The following is a 22,530-nucleotide window of genomic DNA, read 5'->3' on the forward strand; positions in this document are numbered from 1 at the left end:
TATTCTCAAGGCAAAGGGTAAAACAGTTTCTATGATACCCTCTTTAGCTCTATTTTCTTAGATAACTTTAATTTTAAAATACACTTCAACTTAAAAGTTTTAAAAATATGGGAGCCAGGACTTAGTTCAATGAGTAAAGCATTGGATTCTCAAGCATGAAGCACCAAATTTGATGACCAGTATCTCATGTGCCAGAGTGATATTCTGGTTCTCCCCACTCTCAAATAAATAAATATAAAAATTAAAAATACATTTAAAAAATTAATAAAGTTTAGAAAACTTTTCATAGGAGAATAACTGGCCCAAAAATAAAGCAACAGAATTCATGTGCTGACAATAATACGCAATACAAGCATATCACTTACAAATACCAAGGACCAAACCCTATCTATCACTTAAAATCTTACCAGTGCTCTCTCTGTATCTGGTTCCTATCTCTCTCACAGGCACTTGACACACCAAAAAAGGAAAAGATGAAACTAACAAATTTGGTTTCTATTTCTATCAACTATGAAACTTGCATATACATAAACATGTGCACAATATATTTCAAAGATGATAGCCTGCCCTGTGCAGTAGATCAGATCACTCGATTTATGACCAAAGTTCTCTCTACCCACAAATAATTTTTAATGTGATAAATGAGAATCAGATGAGGAAAGCCCTGCTTTTAAAAAAAAAAAAAATTCTTGGGGTGCGGGGCTGGGAGAGAGCCTCCCCAGTAGAACACTTTACAGTGCAAGAGGGCTGGGTGTTTTTTTTTTTTTTCCTTTAATGGGGGATCAATGGCTTACAGTCAACAGTAAAGTACAACAGTTTGTACATGTATAACATTTTCACACAACAATACAACTCCCACTAGGTCCTCCTCTGTCATCATGTTCCAAGAACTGAACCCTGCCCCACTACCCCAGAGTTCTTTACTTTGTGGCAGTATACCAGATCCAATCCAAGTTCTGTTTCATGTTTATTGTTCAACTTTTTTTTTTTTTTTGGTAACTGGATTTTTTTCATTGAAGATGCCTTCAAAATTTAGATGAAAAAGAGTTCTGCCAATATTTTCCTCTAAGTATTTGATAGTTTCTGGTCCAAGAGGTGTTGAAATCCCCTAGTAATTACTGTGTTGCTTTTAATATACTGCTGTAGCCCCTTTCCATAGATGTTTGGTGTATTTAGATGGCCTCTCATTGGGTGCATATCAGTTTTAAGTACCTCCTCACCCCTCCACCCGCAAACACACACATCTCACATGGGAAGCTTCACCAGCAGGAATGCCATACTGAGGTTATTATCTCTCCTCCCTCCTCCTTCTGCCCCTTGCCCTAGTAGGAATCCTGGTGTGTATCAGCAGGGCTCTGATTTGTTTAAAGTTAAAAGAAAAAAAAAAAAAAGGTTGGGTTCCATGACTTGTTTCAACTTGATGACAGAAATCAAACTCTATACTGGTAAATGTATTAAGAGAAGCAGCCCATTATGTCTAGAATCCCTCACCGTATGAATTTGCACTTACTATACGGAGAAAAAAAAATACAGTCTAACCTGGTCCTATCTGGGGAGTCCTGGAATTCCCACACAGACATGATGGGCCCAGACCTCGAATATATCCCTCTCTCCAATGTTACTGTCATCTCCATCAGGAACAACACAATGGACCCCTCTGTGGGTCCCCATAAGACCTTGCTCTCAGTGTAGATCACCAATGGTAGAGACTGTTCCATCTTCCAAAGGGAGGTTGAATAGCATACTCTACCTACCACCTGAGGGTCCTGAAAGTAGTGCAACCTGGAACGTTCCTACTCATGATCACATAATGGAAGCTCAGAACTACAGAGATGCATAGGTTACATAGGATCCTATGCTAAATATGGGCCCCAGATCAAATAGATGGGGTTTATAGTTAACAATATTTATATACTTTTCCCATATGTGGGAGCTACTCTCTCCCCTGATCCAGCTTTCTAGCCTTTTTCCAGTCATGACATCATCTTCCCCAGACAGTAACTTGGATCTACCTGCATACCAGATGTCAGGCTCAGGCAAAAACCAGTGAAGTCATGGGCCTCTTAGAATATACTTAAAATAGACCTACTAGCTTTTTCCAAAACAGAGACCCCAAATCTTCATCTGTAATATTCCAGCCTTTAGGTTCATGATTAGTCAACAGTTTGTTGACTAACTCTTTTTTAGCCACCAGGTTCCAGAGACTATCATGATGCCAACCTGATTTCCCTGGGCAGACAACCCCACCAATGTGTCCTGGAGCCCCCCTTCCCCAAAGCCCCACCCCACTAGGGAAAGAGAGACAGGCTGGGAGTACGAATTGACCTGTCAACACCATGGTCTGAGGGAAGCAATTACAGAAGCCAGACCTTCCATCTTCTGCACTCCATAATGACCCTGGGTTCAGATAAAGAATAGGAAAGCTATCAGGGAAGGGGATGGGATACAGAGTTCTGGTGGTGTGGAATTGTTTGGAATTGTACCTCTCTTACCCATTTTATAAATAAAAATTATAAAAAAAAAAAAATACAGCCTAACACATACACACACAACTTCAAGGAATACTGAAAAGTACTAAGCAAAATAGAAGGGAAAATATCACCTTCAAAGTGATGCAAAGTGCTAATACTTAGTTTCTTCTTCCTGACTGATTTTCTTAAAGAGTTCTTTTACTTTTGTGTTTTTAGTGAATAATAATAAAGGATTAGGGATAAATAGTCACTCAAATCATAGTCATTTAAAAAGATTTAGTGATACCAGAGAACCCATAAGAACAAGCAGTGCTGGGGAATGACTAACCTATGCAAGCCCTGCACTCCACTTGCTGAATAACATTCTGCCATTCAAGTCATAATTATTGCAAACTTACATAATTTCTTATTTTACTGATTCCTTTATTGTGATATTTCCCTAATGGTTTGTAAACTTACAAAAAAATCCACTAATTTCTATTAAGAAAAGTGGCCAATTTGCAAAAAAGAAATCACATATTTAATCCAGGCACCACATATTCCAGATTGATAATTGATTCTCTCCCTCATTCTCATCAATAAATACTTTTTAAGAAATCACAATTTCAAGGGGGGCTGGGTGGTGGCATACCTAGTTAAAGCTACACATTACAGTGCACTAGTACTGGGGCTCACACCCGACCCCTACCTGCAGTAGGAAAGCTTTACATGTGGTGAAATAGGGCTACAGGTATCTCCTTCTGTATCTCCTCCCCTCTCAATTTCTCTGTCTCTATCAAAATAATAAAGATAAAAAAGAATAAGAAAATTATAGGGGGAGGGGGTGGGATATGGAGATTGGGCGGTGGGAATTGTGTGGAGTTGTACCCCTCCTACCCTATGGTTTTGTTAATTAATCCTTTCTTTAATAAAAAAAAAATTAAAAAAAAAAAAAGAAAATTATAATTTGAAGTATCAATGACACCCACTGGCAGCCAGCTGAAATTAGGACTTTCTCAGAAAAGTGTTGCAAGAGTAGTTTCATCATTTTCTTTGTTCTGCATTTACTTCCTTACACTATTTGTTCTTATGCATTTACTTATGATATGCCAATAATTTGCTAATCATGCTGCATGACAGAAGAGTTCTTCAAATCTATAGTTTAAATAATCTAAAAGAACTTTGAAGTAAACTTTCAGAATATTTTAGTATTTTACTATTAATAATCCCCCCCAGTCTAAGTCACTTTGTAAACAGCTGTGCCTCCTCCCAATATTCTCATTAAAACAAAACAAAACAAAACAAAACAAAACAAAAAAAACATAAGAAAACAACAGCCGGAAAGATGGCACAGTGGATACACTGTCCTGAGTTCAATCCTGGGCATCACATATGCCAGAAGAGTGCTCTGGTGTTCTGTTTCCCTCTCATAAACAAATAAATCTTGGGGCCAGGCAGTGGTACACCTGGTCAAGCACACATGCTACAATGTTCAAGGACCTAGGTTCAAGCCCCTACTCCCCAACTGTAGGAGGGGAGCCTCACAAACAGTGAAACAAGTACTGCAGGTGTCTTTTTGTCTCTCCCTATCTATCTCCCCCTTTATTTCTCTCTGTTGTATCAAATAAATTAAATAGTGTTAAAAATAAATCTTAAGGAAAAAATAATCATACTACTCAGAAATAAAAGACAGTGAGTATTATTAGCAATGAAATCCTCAAGAACAAAAAGACATAGTAGGAAAGTACGTTATAATTGAAATAGGACAGGCCTATAAAAATCTACATATAGGGTGGGAGATAGCACAGTGGTCATGCAAAAGACTTTTAGGTTTGAGGCTCCAAGGTCCCAGGTTAATCTCTGGCACCATCATGAGCCATAATTGAATAGTAGTCTATATTTATCTCAGAATCTACTATCCTATTACAGAATTCTTATCAAGTTAAAATCTTTCTAAAAAAGATTTTTATTATGAGCAGGAGAGATATCAAACCAACATATGACTATAGTACATGTAGTGTCAGGTACAGAACTAGAACCTAAAGCATGTACATTTTAGTACATGTAATTTGAAATAATTGCAATTAACTCAGTTCTATCTCATTTTGTGTTTAGTACTTTTAGATGACCCAGAACCTTGTATATGTGTGATTTCACCATTCCCAGGTCACCTTTCAAAGAAAAGAAAGACCCAGAGCTGCCTCCAACACCATAGCATCTCTCATGTGGTACTGAAGCTTGCAGCTGGGTTGTGTGCATGCCAAGGCACACCCTCTACTTGATGAGCTATCTCTCAACCCTATTTAATACTTCTAAGAGTGGTCTGGGAGGTGGCACAGTAGATAAAGCATCGGACTCTCAAGCATGAGGTCCCCAGCAACACATGTACCAGGGTGATGCCTGGTTCTTTCTCTCTCCTCCTGTGCTTCTCATTAATAAATAAATATTTTTAAAAAATACTCGTAAGAAATGCTTTCAAATTCTCTTACTTCCTCCGTGCTACATTTATTTCAATTTTTAATTAAGTTTTTATTTTCCTTATACTGCTTAAAGCCCTATGTCTCTGTCAATCTCCCTCTCTCCCTCCTCCTCCCCTCTCAACTTCTCACTGTCTGTCCAATAATAAATAAATAGAAAGAAAATCTGTTTTGTTGCTTTTTCATCCATTAATTTTTACTATGTGTGCTCAACTAGGTGTGCCACCACCCAGCCACCATCATCCATTAATTTTTAAACTAAAAAAAAAAAACAAAAAAAAAACCAACCCTGATTTGCCAGGCTAGCTTTGCAGGAGAGAGACCAGGAACTGGTGGTGGCCTGGTCATACAATTCTTTATTCGTGTGGGAGCTCCAGAGTAGGGTGTGAGCACAGCAGGTTAAGCTACATGGTACCAAACCACAATGGCCCGCCTCCCACTCTGTGCACCAGGCCTTCTCCAGGTTGGGATGCGGGAGAGAAAAGAGGAAAACCAGAAACAGAAGTGGGCTTTACAGGGTAAAAGCGGAAGTGGAAAGTCTAAACGGAGATGGTGTAAAGGGGGTGGAGAAAAAGAGCAGGAAGGTAGAAAGCTTCCGTAGCAACGGTTGCTAGGGTTTAAACTGGCGGAATTAATGTACCCTGCAGGCAGGGCAGGTCTGGAGGTAGAAAGAAGATAGATCAAAGGTGGGATCTTTCAGGCAAAACAATGATTATGTAAATAGACCATAGTATCAGCAATGGAGGATGAAGCAGAGCAGGGGGGAGGGGCTGGCTTAAGGCCCCACACTGATTTAGGCTAAGACAACCCTGGCAGAGGGAAACAGGCATTCACTTAATTCAGATCATCAGACAGTGCTTTTCAGTGGGCAAGCTAACACAGCACAAAGATCTAAGCTTCTGCACATTTTATTAGTTGTTTGGCAAGTACTTTATTTTTATTATTATTTTTTGCCTCCAGGGTTATCGCTGGGGCTAGGTGCCTCCACTAGGAATCCATTGCTCCTGGAGACTATTTCCCCCCCTTTGTTGCCCTTGTTGTTTATCGTTGTTATTATTATTGCTGTCAGATAGGACAAAGAGAAATCGAGCGGAGGGAAAGATACAGTGGGGAAGAGAAAGATAGACACCTGCAGACCTGCTTTACCACTCATGAGGCGACCCCCCCTGCAGGCGAAGAGCCGGAGGCTCTAACTGGGATCTGTAGGCCAGTCCTTGAGCATTGTGCCATGTGCACTTAACCCACTGCACTACTGCCCAGCCCCCAGTATCTTAATTCATTTTTTAAATATTTTAATTTTATTGGGGATTAATGTTTTACAGTCGACAGTAAATACAACAGTTCGTACATTACATTTCTCGGTTTTCCACATAACAATACAGCCTCCACTAGGCCCTCTGTCATCCTTTTTGGACCTATACTCTGCCCCCACCCACCCCATAGTCTTTTACTTTGCCACAATACACCAAAGTACCTTAATTCTTGACAACAATTTAAGCTTTTTCTCTGATTATGATGCACTGTTAATCCATGAAAATTTCTTCTTTTCATCATATCCATTTCCTTGCAAAAGAATCATTTTATTAGTTATAGCAAGACAGCCATAATACTACATTTCCCAGCTTTATTCAGTAGCTTAAAGCAAGCTTGACATAAATGTTTTTTTAAGTTTATAGATACCAATTGCTTTATAAGTTTTAAGTACCCCATTAAGCAAAAAGAAAAGAAAAGAAAAAGAGCCACAACAATAGTGGCCCAGGAAATGGCACAGCAAGAAGGATAATGGACTTTAGTGAATAAGGTCTCAATTTCAATTCCTGGCATGGCATACACAAGATGATACTCTGGTTCTCCCCCTCATGTTATTAAATAAATCTTTAAAATGCAAAACAATTTTTCTTGCATGTGACTAAAATAAAATCTAACATTTACTGAACACAAACTATTTGAAAGTCACTCTGAACACATCTAACTGAAGCCAGAACTTTAAAGAATATTCCATTAAAACATACCTACAAACTTTGGCAAGACATAGGAAGGAAATCATAACCTTCCCTATTAACAATGCATCTTTGTTTTGAACAAAACTCTACTACAAGGACTAGGAGATGGCAAAGTGGTTTGATTTGTACACCAAGACTTTCATGTCTGAGGCCCCAGGTTCAACCCCCAGCACCAGAGTAATGCTCTGGTCTCTCACTCTTTCTCATTAAAACAAAAAAACTTAAAAAATTCATTATAAATACTATTCACCCCATAAAAATAAACCTTGAGATGAGGGTAGATTCAAATCCCAAAATGTATTGCAAAAGATGCATCTTTGGTTATAATGCTACATGATGTTATATATCCAGGACAACTGAAGCATTATGGTCTCTTAGGGATAAAACTGCCTCTTGGTCATAATTTAGGTGACACAGCATGTGAGCCATTGTCTTTAAACAAAAAATGTGTGCAGCTGTGTTTCCTGGTCTGGGGGGATGGGTGGGTGGGGTGCTATGAATACAAAAGGGTCAAAGATTTGTCTCATAGGGAAACAGCTTCTCAAATAGGGGTTAAAATAATTGAGCCATGAAAATCTCCAGCTCCAGCAAAAGCTGAAAATAATAAAAAGTGGGTGGTGGTGGTGGGGAAAGGACTCTTCTGGCAACCTTCCCTCCTCTGGCAAGCTTCCACATAATTCACTTTCTCCTATCCTAACTTACCTAGATACAATATAAACAATGCCATTTCTATCAAAATAACTTTGTTATTTCAACACAGTACATAGTTTCTCTATATACTGTGTTGCAACATTTGTTTCAAAAAAAAAATTGTTCATCAATTTCTTGAGGAAGTTGTTCATCAATTTCTTGAGGAAGTGCAAAGAAGCAATGTCATTATAAATTTTTTTTTTTAAAGCAACCTGACAGTTTTGTAATACATGTGCTCAACCAGGTGCAGCACCACCTGGCCCCCAACCTGACAGTTTTGTAAGCTTTTTACAATGAATCCCTGTCACATACAATCATGCCTTTCACATAGAGATACACTGTTTCCAGGAAGCCATACCACAAAATATCTAAATTAAGTGAAAACTGTTTCTAAGGAAAATTACTATTTCTAGTGTTGAAACTGATGATGGTGGTCCGACAGGTGGTGCAGTGGATAAAGCATTGGACTCTCAAGCATGAGGTCCTGAGTTCAATCCCCTGCAGCACATGTACCAGAGTGATATCTGGTTCTTTCTCTCTCCTCCTATCTTTCTCATGAATAAATAAAATATTTTTAAAAAACCAAACTGATGACAAAGTAATGCATAGACCCCTATTATCTAAAATATAGCATTAACTTGTAAGTTGTTAATTGTAATAGCAAAGAAGCTTTACTAGCTCAGTCAATCTAGCTTTTTTTTTTTTTTTAGTTGTTACTGTTTTGTCATAGATGTTGTTAGATAGGACAGAGAGAAATCGAGAAAGGAGGGGAAGACAGAAAGGGGGAGAGAAAGACACCTGCAGACCTGCTTCACTGGTTGCGAAGCGACACCCTGCAAGTGGGGAGCTGGGGGCTCCAACAGGGACCCTTACTCTGATCCTTGCACTTTTCGCCTTGTGCGCTTAACCCGCTGCACTACCACCCAGCTCCTTAAATCTAGCTTTTAAAAGTCTATCTTCTCAACCTTTGGAAGTGTAATAGATATTATATTCAAACAAAAATATGTTAAAAGATTGGAAAAAAAATAAAACATAACACCTGACAGTAGTGAAATCAATAACAACAGCCACTACTGAAGGAAAATACCCTTACCATCTAGAGTTAAAAGTAACATTAGCAATGTTGTAAGTCATACAGTAAGTAACCAGTTAAGTAACTAACAATTTATTTTGACAGCCTTGTACTTGAAAAGTAACCTTGAGGGAGCTGGGTGGTAGTGCAGAGGGTTAAGCACACATGGCGCAAAGCACAAGGGTTGGAGTAAGGATCCCGGTTCGAGCCACCAACTCCCTACCTGCGCGGGGGGAGGGTCGCTTCACAGGTGGTGAAGTAGGTTTGCAGGTGTCTTTCTCTCCCCCCCTGTCTTCCCCTCTCTTGATTTCTCTCTATTCTGTCCAACAACAACAACAACTACAACAAGCACAACAAACAATAACAACTACAACAAGTGTAACGAGGGCAACAAAATGGGGAAAATGGCCTCCAGGAGCAGTGGATTCATAGTGGAGGCACCAAGCCCCAGTGATAACCCTGGAGGCAAAAAAAATTAAAAAATAAAATAAATAAATAAAACTTTTAAAAAAGTAACCTTGAAAGGAACAAAGAGATAGAAACCTCAAGGTCAATAGAATTAATGTTCAAGGGCAAAGGTATATGGGCAAATTCTACTTGCATGAGATACAAACAGGTGGTGCTTTTTTCTCATCAAATTTTATTTTATTTATTTTGATAAGACTGAGAAATCGAGAAGGAAGGAGATTAGAGAGGAAGAGATGCCTGTATACCTGTTTCACTGCTTGTGAAGCTTCCCCCTAGAGATGGGGGGTTTGGGGGCTTAAATCCAAGTACTTATGCATGGTAACATGAACACTTAATCAGGTGTGCCACTGCCCAGCCCCAAAATTTATTTTTGAAATATTTTCAGTGATTTAAATATAACAAACCATAGTCAGTAAGCCATGCAGTAAATTTCCTAGTTAAGTGATCACTGAAAATAAGCATCTTTTAAAAGTACACTCAGGATCATAAGCAAGTTTAATAAAGGCAACAATCAACATTTCACAATTACCACTTGGTGTCAAATTTGTAACACAAAAGTAAAACTTAGCACTCTGTAATGGAGGATTTAGTACACTTATTTTTGTATGTATTTTTCTTTCCCCATTTCTTTCTTCTTTTTTAAAAATTTATTTTATTTAAAAGGACAAAGACATTGAGAGGGGAAGGGGAGATGAGAGAAAGACACCAGCAGCACTGCCTCACCACTTCTGAAGCTTCCTGTCTGCAGGTGGCAGTTGGGGACTTAAAACCTGGTCCTTAAGCATGGCAGCATGTGGCTCAATGTGGGGACCAATGCCCCACCTCCCTCTACTTTCCTTTTCTCTCTTCCTAAGATGAGGGAGGTGAGGAGAGAGGGGGAAGAGGAAAGAATGAGGTAGGGGGAGAGAGAGAAGGAGGGGGAGGGAGAGAGTGAAGAAGTAAGGGGGGAGAGGGAGAGGGAGAGGGAGAGGGAAAGAAAGGGAGAGAGGAGAGGGGGAGGGTATGTGATGTACACCCAGTGCCTCCCATATACCAGGCAAGTACCTCCTCCATTCAGTCACCTGGCTGGTCCTAATGGAATATCCAGAAAGGAGTACTCTTTTGCTGTTGTATGTTTTAAATGTCTGTGAGATATAACCAAGTAGGCCAGGCATGTGGGATACACACAATCTATAGTTGAGGAGGTAAGTATAATTTACAGATAAGATTTTGGAGCCATTAATTCTGAAGTATCTCTGAGTTGTGGCCATCTCTCTCCATCTCTGTTGTCACCACTATAGTGCAGGTGAACCTCACAAGCTCTCACCTCAGTCACTCCAGTGGCCACCTGCAAAGTATCTCTCTCATTGTGCTCTGCACAACAAACCAGCGGCTCTGACAATATTTTCCCAATAGTAGGGTAATGCTAGTATTTTCCACGTGTATATGTATAAATTATGTAGACACATTCACATGGAGTAACACACCTTGTGCTTTCTTTTTTCAAAAAAAAATTACTTATGATAGAGAATCAGAGCATCACTCTGGCACATGCGATGTGAGACTGAACTTAGTGCCCCATGCTTGTGAATCTGCTGCTCTAGCCACTGTGCTACTTCCTGGACCACAGCTAGTGCTTTCTTCTTCTTATTTTTTTTTTTTAAATCAATACCAGGTATCTTGAAAGTGCTTTAGTAGTATGGCTCACATGTTTCACCCTTAAACTAGTTGTTGTTCTGTCTAGATCACTTCAAAAGTACAAAAGAATGAAAATAAAAAACATACGCTCATCAATGTGTGTGACACAGTATCTGCATTTTCAAGCTAATGTGCTTCTAATGCAACTTCATTAACATACATATTAAGTCTAGTACAATACTCCTGTGTATTTTCTTTTTTAAAAAAATTTATTTATTAATGAGAAAGATAGGAGGAGAGAAAGAACCAGGCATCACGCTGGTACATGTGCCGTTAGGGATCGAACTTGGGACCTGCTGCTTGAGAGTCCAATGCTTTATTCACTGCACCAAATCCTGGACCACTTCCTGTGTATTTTCTTTCTATCTGCTTGCTCCCACTATCTGCATTGCCTACATCCTCTACCACTGTTCAGCCTAAGCTGTAATATTTAAGGCCTAATTTAATGACAACTTCTCCACTTAATTCCCACCTGAACATTTTACATAGTTTTTAAATCCCCTACCACATTCTATTTATGTTTATTTGTACTCTCTTTTGCTGTACTAATTTACATCAATAATTCAAAAGAAGTAGACACAAAATTATTTCATAAACACTTTATCTTTTGAGACTAGTGGACAGCTCAACCAGTAGAGTGTACATTTGGCTAAGTGCAGGGGCCCAGCCCCAAGCTTTCAGCTACCACATGGGAGTTGCCATCAAAAAAGAAGTTTCATGGGGCCAAGCCAAGGATACAGAGAACATGTCGCAATGCACTAAGACAGTGGTGCAAGGCCCAGTCCCCATCTGCAGGGTGGGGAGGAACTTAAGGAGCATGAAGCAATGCTGCATCTCACTTTCTTTCCCTATCTTCCCCATCTCTCTTGATTTCTCTGTCTCTATTCAATAAATAAATAAAGTATTTGAAAAAAGGTGTAGGGAAAATCTTCACCATTGATGGAGTGATGGTGTGGAGTCTTCTCTGTCTCTCTCCTTCTATCTTCCATACTGGAAAGGATGGAGAGGGAGCAGTCTACCAGGAACAGTGCAACTGTATAGCCATGAAGCCCCAGCAAAAGAAGCCTTGGAGGTAAAAATTTTATACATTGTAAAGTTAATTAATCAGACTAAATAAAAAACATTAAAAAACAATTGGCACAGGACTCTTAAAGACAAGTACTTTATTTTAAAAAAAAAAATTAATGTCATTCTTACTGATCTTTTTTTTTTTTTAAGATTTTATTTATTTGTTAATGAGAAACACATAAGAGAAAGAACCAGATATCACTCTGGTACATGGCTACCGGGAATTGAACTTGGGACCTCATGCTTGAGAGTCTAATGTTTTATTCACTGTGTCATCTCCCAGAATACCCTACTGATATTTTATAAGACCAAATATATATTTTTTTCTATTTTATTTGATAGACATAAGTTAAGAGGTGGGAGGGAGGGAGGGAGAGAGAAAGAGAGACACCTACAGACCTGCTTCACTGCTAGTGAAGGTCCCCACCTTATAGGTGGGGAGTGAGGGCTGAAACCTGGGTCCTTGTGCATGGTAAATGGTGGGTGTGCTCAGCCAGTGCACCACTGCCCAGCCCTCTAAAGACAAGTACCACATGGGGGTGTGATGGCATTTTGGACAGCTCTAGTGCTGACACTTCTCGCCATCTCTCTATATCTTTTTGAATGAGAAAGCAACCTGGGAGTGGTGAAATTGTGTATGTGTGAGGTCCAGTTATTTTTAAAAAGGAGAAAAATATTAGTATTTTAATACTAAAGTAGTAATTGAAAATCCTTTTGTATGAAGTACTACTAATAAAAAAAAGAATCACAAAATAGGTAAGTTTAGTTTTGAAAGTATTGATGTGCCAGTAATAAAAACCCCCAATAAAATGTCAAAAAATATCAAGAGAACTTATTGCCTTTTTTGATTCTTTTGTATTTCTAAATTATTATCTTAGTGTAAGTGGAATTCTACAATCATGTCCTCAAATCTCTAACAAATCAATATTAAGTTCTTAAGCCCAATTTTTCTTAATTTAAAAATAGTGCTAAGTGAATATAATGCAGGTTAACTTTCAAATATTGGAAAAAATTAAAGGGGGCCAGGATGTGGGACACTTGGTTAAGTGCACGTGTTAACATATGAAAGGGCCTGGACTTGAGCCCCCGGTCCCCATCTGCAAGGGGAAAGCTTTGCGAGTGGTGAAGCAGTGCTGCAGGTGTTTCTCTCCCAATCAGCCCCTTCCATTTCTATTTCTGGCTGTCTCTAACATATATATATATATTTTTTTCTTTTGCCTCCAGGGTTATCACTGGGGCTCGGTACCTGCACTACAAATCCACTGCTCCTGGAGGCCATTTTTCCCATTTTGTTGCTTGTTGTAGCTATTACTGTTATGGTTGTCATAGCTGTTATTGTTGGACAGGACAGAGAGAAATGGAGAGAGGAGGGGAAGACAGAGAGGAGGAAAGATAGATACCTACAGACCTGCTTCACCGCTTGTGAAGCAACCCCCCACACACAGGTGGGAAGCTGGGGGCTTGAAGTGGGATCCTTACGCCAGCCCTGGTGCTTTGCGCCATGTGTGCTTAACCCATTACTGCCCAGCTCCCTATATATTTTAATAAGGAAAGAGTTAGAGATTAAAATGCAAGGGGACTCTCATGCCTGAGGCTTCAAAATCTCAGGTTCAATCACTGAACTACCAAAAGCTAGAGCTGAGCAGTGCTTTGGTTATAAAAAAGATGTCAAGTGCACTGACACTTGTGTATTTGCAAAAGAAACATAATCCCATGACCCTTTTACAATTCCCCCAAGGATCTTTAATAGATTCTTAAATGTTCTCTCAATTAAGTAGAAATAATCATTATGGGATGATCTCACTCTCAGGCCGAAGTTGAAAAACAAGATTAGAAAAGAAAACACAAGTCGAACCTGAAATGGAATTGGAGTATTACACGAAAGTAAAAGACTCTGGGGTGGGTGGGTGGGTGGGTGGGGAGAATACAGGTCCATGAAAGATGATGAATGACATAGTGGGGGTTGTATTGTTAAATGGGAATCTGGGGAATGTTATGCATGTACAAACTATTGTATTTACAGTTGAATGTACAACATTAATTCCCCAATAAAGAAATAAATTATTTTTAAAAAAAAGAAATAATCAGGATAAAACAGGCTCAGAGCTGTGTCAAAACCGGTAGACAACATTAAGTGGCAATAATTTCAGAGAAATGAAAGATTTTTAAAGAGAAATCTGGGGGAACCAGAGAGCCTACTGGGTACAGCACATGCCTTGCCATACATGAGGTCCAGGTTAGATTCCAGTAAAGTTTTGCTTCTTCACGAATCTTCATGTTGCAAGAGTATAAGCTTTAAGACAATCATTATAATACACATTTTCTGTGGTTTTCTGCACCTACAATTTATTTCACATTAAATTCCTTTAAAAAGGAATTTAAGGGTGGGAGAGATACTATATGGTTATGCAAACTCTCATGCCTAAGGCCAAACACTCTTACCACCATAAGCCAGAGATGAGCAGTGCTCTGGAAAAATAAAAACAGAAGCTAAATGCAAAAAAGGACTATAGGCTTAGAAGGAAAAAAAAAGGAGGTGGGGGAAGAGGCTGGCAAAATCAGTCACTTGGATGATGCACTGCTTTGACCCAGGGTTGAAGCTGGTACCTATCATATTGAAAGAAGGTTGGGTACTATGATTCTTCCCTACCACCACCACATCTCTATCTTTATCTGAATAATAATAATAAAGTCAGCCTGGAGTGATAAAGACTTAGAAACTTCAAGGGGAAGAAAATGAGATGTCTCAACAAAAATCAATGAAAATTCCTCTACTACATTAAAGCAGTAAATAATGGACAATTCCTTTAGCTTACTGAAGACCAGATGGAAGACTACAAGCAAAAATTTTGAGAAGAAACTGGTATGCTTCTTTGATATACAGGTTTTAGCCACTAGTGATATTAAGCACAGAAAGACTACCAGGAGTAAGGGTTTAAAAAGCAAGAACCTTGGGCCGGGTAAATAACATAAAGGTTATGCAAACAGACTTTCATGCCTGAGGCTCCAAAGTCCCAGATTCAATCCCCACCACACCACCATAAACCAGAGCTGAGCAGAGCTCTGGTGTTTCTCTCTCTCTGCATCAAGCCTTCCAGAAGTCTTCCTTCTTTACTCAAATCCTGTTTCCGTCTCCTCTCAACTGCATCATACAACTTAACTAGTAACTAGCTCAGACACTGTAAACTTTTTTTATGTGTGTTAGCCTAGCTGCTTCAGATTCAAATAGATTCAACCCTCTTCCCTAAGTAATCAATAAAACATTGAGCCATACCACTTTATAGCTGGAGGTACATTTTGCATTTCTGCATAACCCAGTTAATAGAATGAGAACCATGTGATCCAGAGAAACAGCTTAGTGGGTAAGGTGTGCACCCTGCCATGTGTGAGCCCAGGCTGGAGTCTCAGCACCATATGGGTAGTAGTCTTTGGAGGAAACTCCAGTACTGTCATGTCTGTCTTCCATCTCTGCCTTTCTGTGTATCTGAATGCAAAGGCTGTGGGGTTGTGAAATCACACATGGGTGTGGCCCTGGCTATGCTAAATAAATAAATTTGGGGAAATGTGGAAATGTACCCTTGTAACAACAATCCTGTAAATCAACATTTCAACAAAGTGATGCTGGAGTTGGCAAGTAAATAAATAAAACACAATGAGATGCAAAGCTACCAGAACAATGCGAAGTCCTTCTTGGATAGCACTTTCTAAAGTTTCATTTGATAGTAGGAGCTCCTAACTAAGGAATGTACATGTCATGTACAGCAAATGGTTTCAGTGCATTGTCTTGTAAGTATGCCTTCACCTCATTTACTTAACTGAGCATTGTTCTCAGTAGTCAGCGGCACACACACACACACACACACACACACACACACACACACACACACAATTCTCAATGCCTTCTCCACACTTGAGTCTTTCCAATCTTTTTAATCTATTAATTTCACTTAGTAAGAATTACTGTGGGTGGGGGAGATAGCATAATAGTTATGCAAACAGACTCTCATGTCTGAGGTTCCTAAATACCAGGTTCAATCCCCCGTACCACCATAAGCCAGAGCTGAGCAGTGCTCTGGTGTTTCTCTGTGTGTGTGTGTCTCTCTGCATTTCTCTCAGAAATAAAATAAATAAAATATTAAAAAAAAAGAATTACTGTTATGGCATAATTCAAATCCTAATAAAGGATGCAGCTATAATGTTCTCTACACAATTATTTTACACATGATAAATGTTTCCTGTGGTTTAGTACTCTTCAAGTAAAACTGATTCAAACACGAACAAATGTTACAGAAAATAATTCAAATCCACAAAAGTATTCACAAATTGAAAAAGATGATGCATTAGTCAAACAGGAATTGTACTTTAAAGTCTTCAATTTCCAAACTTTTTAAAAGCTTAGACTTCTTTTTTATCTGCAATACTTTGGTCCAATGAGAGAGAATGGGGGGGGGGTATAGAGAGACAGATACTAATGATAGGGATAATGGGAACCAGAACCTATTATTTTTCAGGGACAGAGCACAGGATTTGCTTGCCTGAGGGGCACAAGTTCAATTCCTAGCACCACCATAAGTCAGAGAAGAGCAGTGGTCTGGACTCATATAAAAATAAGCAAGGCTTTTTTTTATCCTCCCCCCCTTCCCTCTTCAACCAGCTTTGGGTTCTGGTAGTGCCTGGGCAGGCTAAATTTGGACCTTAGGCCAAATAATCTCTCTGCATAACCACTGGCTAATCTCCAGGTCCAAAAAAGTTTCAGAAAGTATTTTTACTGATAACATATTTACATCTTAGTTCACAATTCTTATGTAAAAGAGTAAGGGGAAAAAAGGGGGTAGGACTTTAAATAGAATTACCATAATAAACTTCAGAATGTGACCATTTCAAGTTACATTCAAACCTCTCATTCATGTTTTCGACATCCAGCTGAACCTCCCCCCCAACCCGGAAAACTTCATCATGTACTATTTTGTTTTCCATTACTCCATAGGGTACTTGATTCGGGTGAGAATTTGGAAATGAATCATGAAAGGCAGGAAGACCAATGCCAAGGACTGTCAGGAAACAGAGATCAGTCATAAAAGGATGGAGCTGTTCGAACGCGCCGGCTCAGCTTTTTGGGCTCCCTCCTGGCAGAAAACAGCGCGGCTGGTTACAAAGCTAAGGGCGGGCGGCCCCTCAACACACTCGGCCGGCCACGTGGCTGTCACAGTCAGCAGACGGACAGACTGGACACCCTGCCACGAGCAACTTGGACAGCAATAACTGCCCTCCCCCACCCCCACCTCGGAGGCCGGGTACAATAAAGTCTGAGGGGCGGGGAGATAGCTTAATGGTTATGCAGAGAGACTCATGCCTAAGGCGCCAAAGTCCCAGGCTCAGTCTCCTGCACCACCGTCTGCCAGAGCTGAGCAGTGCTCTGGTTTAAAAAAAAAAAAAAAAAGTCTGGGGCGGTGGGAGAGCATAATGGTTCTGCAAAGAGACTCTCATACCTGAGGCTGAAGTCCTAGGTTCAGTCCCCTGCATCACCAGTCAGAACTAAGCAGTGCTCTGGTTTAAATCAAAAAAGAAAAAGAGGGAGTCCGGCGGTAGCAGAGCCGGTTAAGCGCAGGTGGCAAAAAGAAAAAAGAAAGTCTGTCATTTTTTTTCATGCCAAGACTTAAAAAAAAAAAATTCCTGGAAGATGACACGGAAGCGCAGGGGCCATCAGAAAGAGCTCTGAAAGCAGAAACCATGCCCAGGAAGACCCTGAGAGTGCGCTCCCCCAAAGAATGAGCCGAGGGCGTGGGGCCCAGGCGGAGGCCGAGGAGCATGGCCGCCCCCGCGCAGCCGCGCTGCCCGGCCCGACCCGGCCCGGCCCGGCCCGGAGAGACTGCCGACAGGAAGTGTCCATATTGCAGCCCAGAGACGCCACGGCCCGTCCCGCCGTGACTGCGACCAGCGCCGAGGGAGGGGCCGCCTCCCCCACCTCGGGGCCCCACCCGGCCCGGCCTGGCCCGGGACTTCACGCGATGCACGTCGCGCTCCGCTCCAGGCGGGGGAGGGGCGCCGCGCATTCGGGGCTCTGCGCTGCCCGTCGCCCGGAATCAGCTTCCCCTAAGTGTCTGCGGAGCCGTCCCGGGCAGCCCACAGTCGTCGCCCAGCTGCCGGCCGCAAGACAGCCGCTCCCGGGGCGGCCACTGCCCCTCAAGAGAAACTCCCAAGTCCTCCGGCGCCCCCGCGCACAGCGAGCGCCCACTCACGCCCTGAGCCGCGGCGGCGTCCAGTCCTCGCCAGACAGGTGTCCCGGCGCGTCACGGGACGGCTGCCCTCGCGCCGCCGGGGCTCCGCCGCACGCGCTGCCTCTGTTCCGGGAGCGGCCCCGCCGACTACCCGGCCGGGGAACCCCGCGCACACAGCGGCAGCGCCAGCCCGGGACGACGCCGCTCTGCCCGGGACTCACCGTCAGCTCGGCCGCTGCAACGGGGAGGCGAGGGACCGACTGAAGAAGACACAATATGGCAGAGCCCCCAGCTGCTCTCGGCGGCTTCCAGCAGCCGCCTCCGGGAAGACGCGGCAACGAGCAGGCAGCAGCAGCTGCGGTGGCGGCCGCGGCAGCGCCACATCCTCCCCCCTCTTCCTCCCCCCCTGCTGCCATGGCAACGAGGCGCCAGCGCTTGGCCCTGCCCCTCGCTCCCGGCCCCGCCCCCTAGGCCCCTGAGGAGGGGCCGGACGCGCCCCTCGGCGCTCGCTTCCACCTAGTAGCCGGGGGGGGGGCGGGGGGCCGGGCCCAACGCAGCGGCGGCGGGGAACGGTGGGTGTGTGGAAGCGGTTGGCGGCGGGGAAATGCGGGGTCCGGAAGGGCGGGGCGCGCACGGAAGGCGGGAAAATGCACCCGCCTGGCCGCCCCGGGAAGAGCCAGAGGAGCGCGGGCGGCCGGGGGGGGGAGCCCCGGGGCTCCCCCCCCCGACGCCCCTCACCCTGCACATACAGGGGCCCGGCCCCCTTGGGGGCTTTAAGATGGAGCCGAAGCTGGGTTCCCTGCTCCTCAGGGGGACTTGGTATGGAAACAGCCCCGGGGGGCTGAGGAGATAACACAATGGCCATGCAAAAAGGCTTCCGTGCCAGGTTCAGTTCCCAGCACCACCATAAGCCCAGCACCACCAGAGCTAAGCAGAGCTCTGGTAAATTGAAGAGAGAGAGAGGGAGGGGAAGTGGGAAGGGGAGGGGGGAGAGAGAGAGAGAGAGGAAAGAGAAGAAAAGAAAAAAACTGATGGTGTATGGCACCAAAGTAAAAGATTCGGGGGTGGATGGGAGGGGGGGAGAGTACAGGTCCTGGAAAAGGATGACAGAAGACCTAGTGGGGGTTGTATTGTTATGTGGAAAACTGAGAAATGTTATGCATGCGCAAACTGTTGTATTTACTGGCAATTGTAAAATATTAATCCTCCAATAAAATTTTTTTAAAAACTGAGCTCCCACACAGTAACGGTAAAATAAGGGGGGGGAGGGTGTAGAGTACACAGGTTATTACTCTGCCAAAGGACCCAGGTTCAAGCCTCCCCCCCCCCAGTTGCCACCTGCACGGAAGAAGCTGAATAGTGGAGCAGTGCTGCAGATGTCACCTTGTCTGTCAGGGAGACCACCATGGAGGGTGGAGTCAGGGTCAGGCAGGCTGCAAAGCCCAATGGCAGCCTTTGTGGATATATAGATAGATCAGCCTTCAGATTTAATAAATGTGGGGTGATGGGTTACACCTTTACAGGCTTTGTCATAGCCATATTGCAAAAATAGGTTTACGGGTCGGGGAGTGAGTGGCACAGTGAATAAAGCAATGGACTCTCAAGCCTGAAGTCCTGAGTTCAATCCCCAGCAGCACATGTGCCAGAGTGATGTCTGGGTCTTTCCTTTGGCTCGCTTCCTATCTTCTTCATGAATAAATTAAATCTGTGAAAAAAAAAAGGTTTGCCAGGGGCAGGGGTGGATAGCATAATGGTTAGGCAGAGACTTTCATGCCTGAGGCTCCAAAGCCCCAGGTTCAATCCCCTGCACCACTATAAACCAGAGCTGAGCTGTGCTCTGATTAAAAAAAAAAGAAGGGGGGGTTGCCAAATAAAATCCAGAAGAGCCCAATTAAATCAATTCCAGATAAGTGTAAACTATTTTTTTAATAATTTCTTTATTTTTTTATAGTGACAGAGAAATTGAGAGGGGAAGGGAAGTAGGGAAAGAGACAGACACCTGCAGTCTTTATCATTCCTGAAGCATTCCCCCTACAGGTGGGGAGCAGGGGCTTAAACCCGGATCCTCTCACACTATAGTGTGTGTGCTTAATCAGGTACACCACTGCCTGACCCCCTTGTAAACTAATTTTAACTTAAAAAAAAAAAACTCGAGGGGTTAATGGATTACAGTTCTGTTGGACACATGGGCGCAATTTCTTATCTCCCCATGATAGCTGTCTACAAACACACTCCACACTCTGCCCTAGGTCCTTTTCCATTATCATGAACCAGGACCCCACACACACCTCAACCCCACTCCATTCTTCCCAGAGACCTTTGCTTTAGTGTAATATTAACAGTTTTTAACATATTTATTTTAGACCAAGAGCAGAGAGACTGCTTCAAAATGGCACAGGCAGTGCTGGGGACTGAACCCAGGGGCTTCATATATACTAGTCCTGCACTCTACCGTCTATCCATCTCCCTGTCCCATAACCTACTTTTTATGTAAGTACAGTATCTCTGTCCCCCTCCCCCTCCCCCTGTCATCCTCTTCCCCTTCCCTTCCTCTTTCACCCTCTCCATTAAACAAATATATTTTTCAAAATAAATAATTCCAGGAGATGACTTAGTGGGTAGAGCATAGGGCTTGCATGTGTATGGTCAGGCATTTGATCCCTGGCAAACTATATGTTGTAGAGTAATACTCTGGTTCTCTTTTTTTTAGTCGGTAAACTAAAAAAACCCTTTTACAGATGTTCCATTTGGGATGCAGTGACTGGCTTGTTTTACTTGTCAAGCCTGACAAATCTATGATAATTCATGATTTCCCACTTTACAAGAAAGGAAAATGAGGCTTGGGGGAAAAAATCCTGTCAAATATAAGGTAAATGAGAGAACTAAATTTCTATTTTTACTGTCTTTGCTATCTGATTTAAGTCTGAATCTCTATATCCACATCTTCTAACACTGGAATAGGGATACCTATTTCACAGATGTGTTCATGGATTAAAATAAAAGATGAGTGAAAGAGACCTGGACAGTGACTGATAAATATTACATGCATATAGATATACATTTGCTTCATGAATATGAATATTAGCAGGGTATTCAGAATACTACAGAATGTGAGTATAAAATGAGCTGAGTAAAAAGCAAAATGCTTACTGCTGTCTGGAGGTAATACAGTGCATAAATCATTGAACATGAGGTCAATGAGGTCCTGAGTTTGATCCCCAGTATGCATATACCAGAGTGACATTCTGGTTCTTTCCTATTCTCTCTCACATAAATTAATAAATAAACGTTAAAGAAAATGGGGGGCTGGGCGGTGGCACATTTGGTTAAGCACAAGGACCTCAATCTAAACCCCCATTCCCCACCTGCCTGTTCGATAGCGATTGAGGAGGGCCCAATCATAACGTGCTAGGTCAAAGCCGGGTTGACGCTTGCAGGGGTCTGTGATGAGGTGTTTGTTCTTTACCTCAGCTGACTGCCAACTCTGTTTCCAAGAGTCTGGAACAGAGAAGTTCAGTGTAGGCGTAGGAGACCAGATTGGATGACGAGATGTCAAGCGTTGGACAGGGTGGGCGAAGATATCCGCGTATATTGGCAGGTCCGGTCGAGCGTAGACGTGGGAAATGAACTTCAATGATGCCGCATCCCAACGAATATTTGGCAGGGCGATGTTGCTAAGAACTGGCAGCCATGGAACCGGGGTGGAATGGATGGTTCCAGAAATTATCCTCATGGAGGAATATAATTTGGAATCGACCAAGTGGACATGGGGGCTACGGAACCATACTGGGGCACAGTATTCTGCAGTGGAATAGCATAATGTCAGGGCCTGTACTGAGCCACATCGATACCCCTGGAGGCAAAAGATAAGAAAAAAAAAAAGAACAAGAAAAAAAATAATAAGTTACTAATAAAACAAGTCAGCCTTAGAGGACAACAGAGATACAGAAAAATTACAGACAACAGAATACATAAAAAAAGAAGTGAAAGTATCTGATCCTCATTCCACAGATGAGAAGGTTGCATAAAACACTATTTGTTCTTCATTATCATTCCTAAAAAGGCCTCATAGCTACATTTAGAATAAGATACCATAAGATAAATGTACTATGAACTTCAGTTGAAGTAAAAATTTCTCCCTTCAAAGCAACTACTAGGCTGGGGAGAAAGTTCAGTGGTAGAATATGGAACTTTCTAGGGAGTAGGACACTTGGTAAAATATGCACACACTATTGTACATGAGAACCCAGGTTCAAGCACTTGGTCTCTACCTGCAGGAGGAAAACTTCATAAGTAGTGAAGCAATTCTGTAGCTTTCTCTTCTGCTTGGTCTCACCTTGTTTCTGTCTCTCTCAGCATCAGAAAGAAAAAAAAAGAGACTGAGAATACTGTAGGCACAATAAACAC

The 22,530-nt window shown here is 42.3% G+C and overlaps 1 protein-coding gene across 3 annotated transcripts in view; it reads right to left on the minus strand.

Moving 5' to 3' along the window:
- The window catches only part of FOXN2 (forkhead box N2), a 56,884-nt gene extending 38,401 nt beyond the window's left edge, over positions 1–18,483 (minus strand). For 2 of the 3 annotated variants that reach the window (XR_009548980.1, XM_007531605.3), the window contains exon 1: positions 18,345–18,483. The gene's annotated coding sequence lies outside the window, so the exon portion shown is untranslated. Of the gene's footprint in view, positions 1–18,144; positions 18,271–18,344 lie in introns of those variants that run through there. The other variant, XM_060187702.1, reaches the window with a different exon arrangement.
- Between the last annotated feature and the right edge of the window lie 4,047 nt (positions 18,484–22,530).

The sequence above is a fragment of the Erinaceus europaeus genome, chromosome 3 (assembly GCF_950295315.1).
Source record: "Erinaceus europaeus chromosome 3, mEriEur2.1, whole genome shotgun sequence".
Taxonomy (NCBI): Eukaryota; Metazoa; Chordata; class Mammalia; order Eulipotyphla; family Erinaceidae; genus Erinaceus; species Erinaceus europaeus.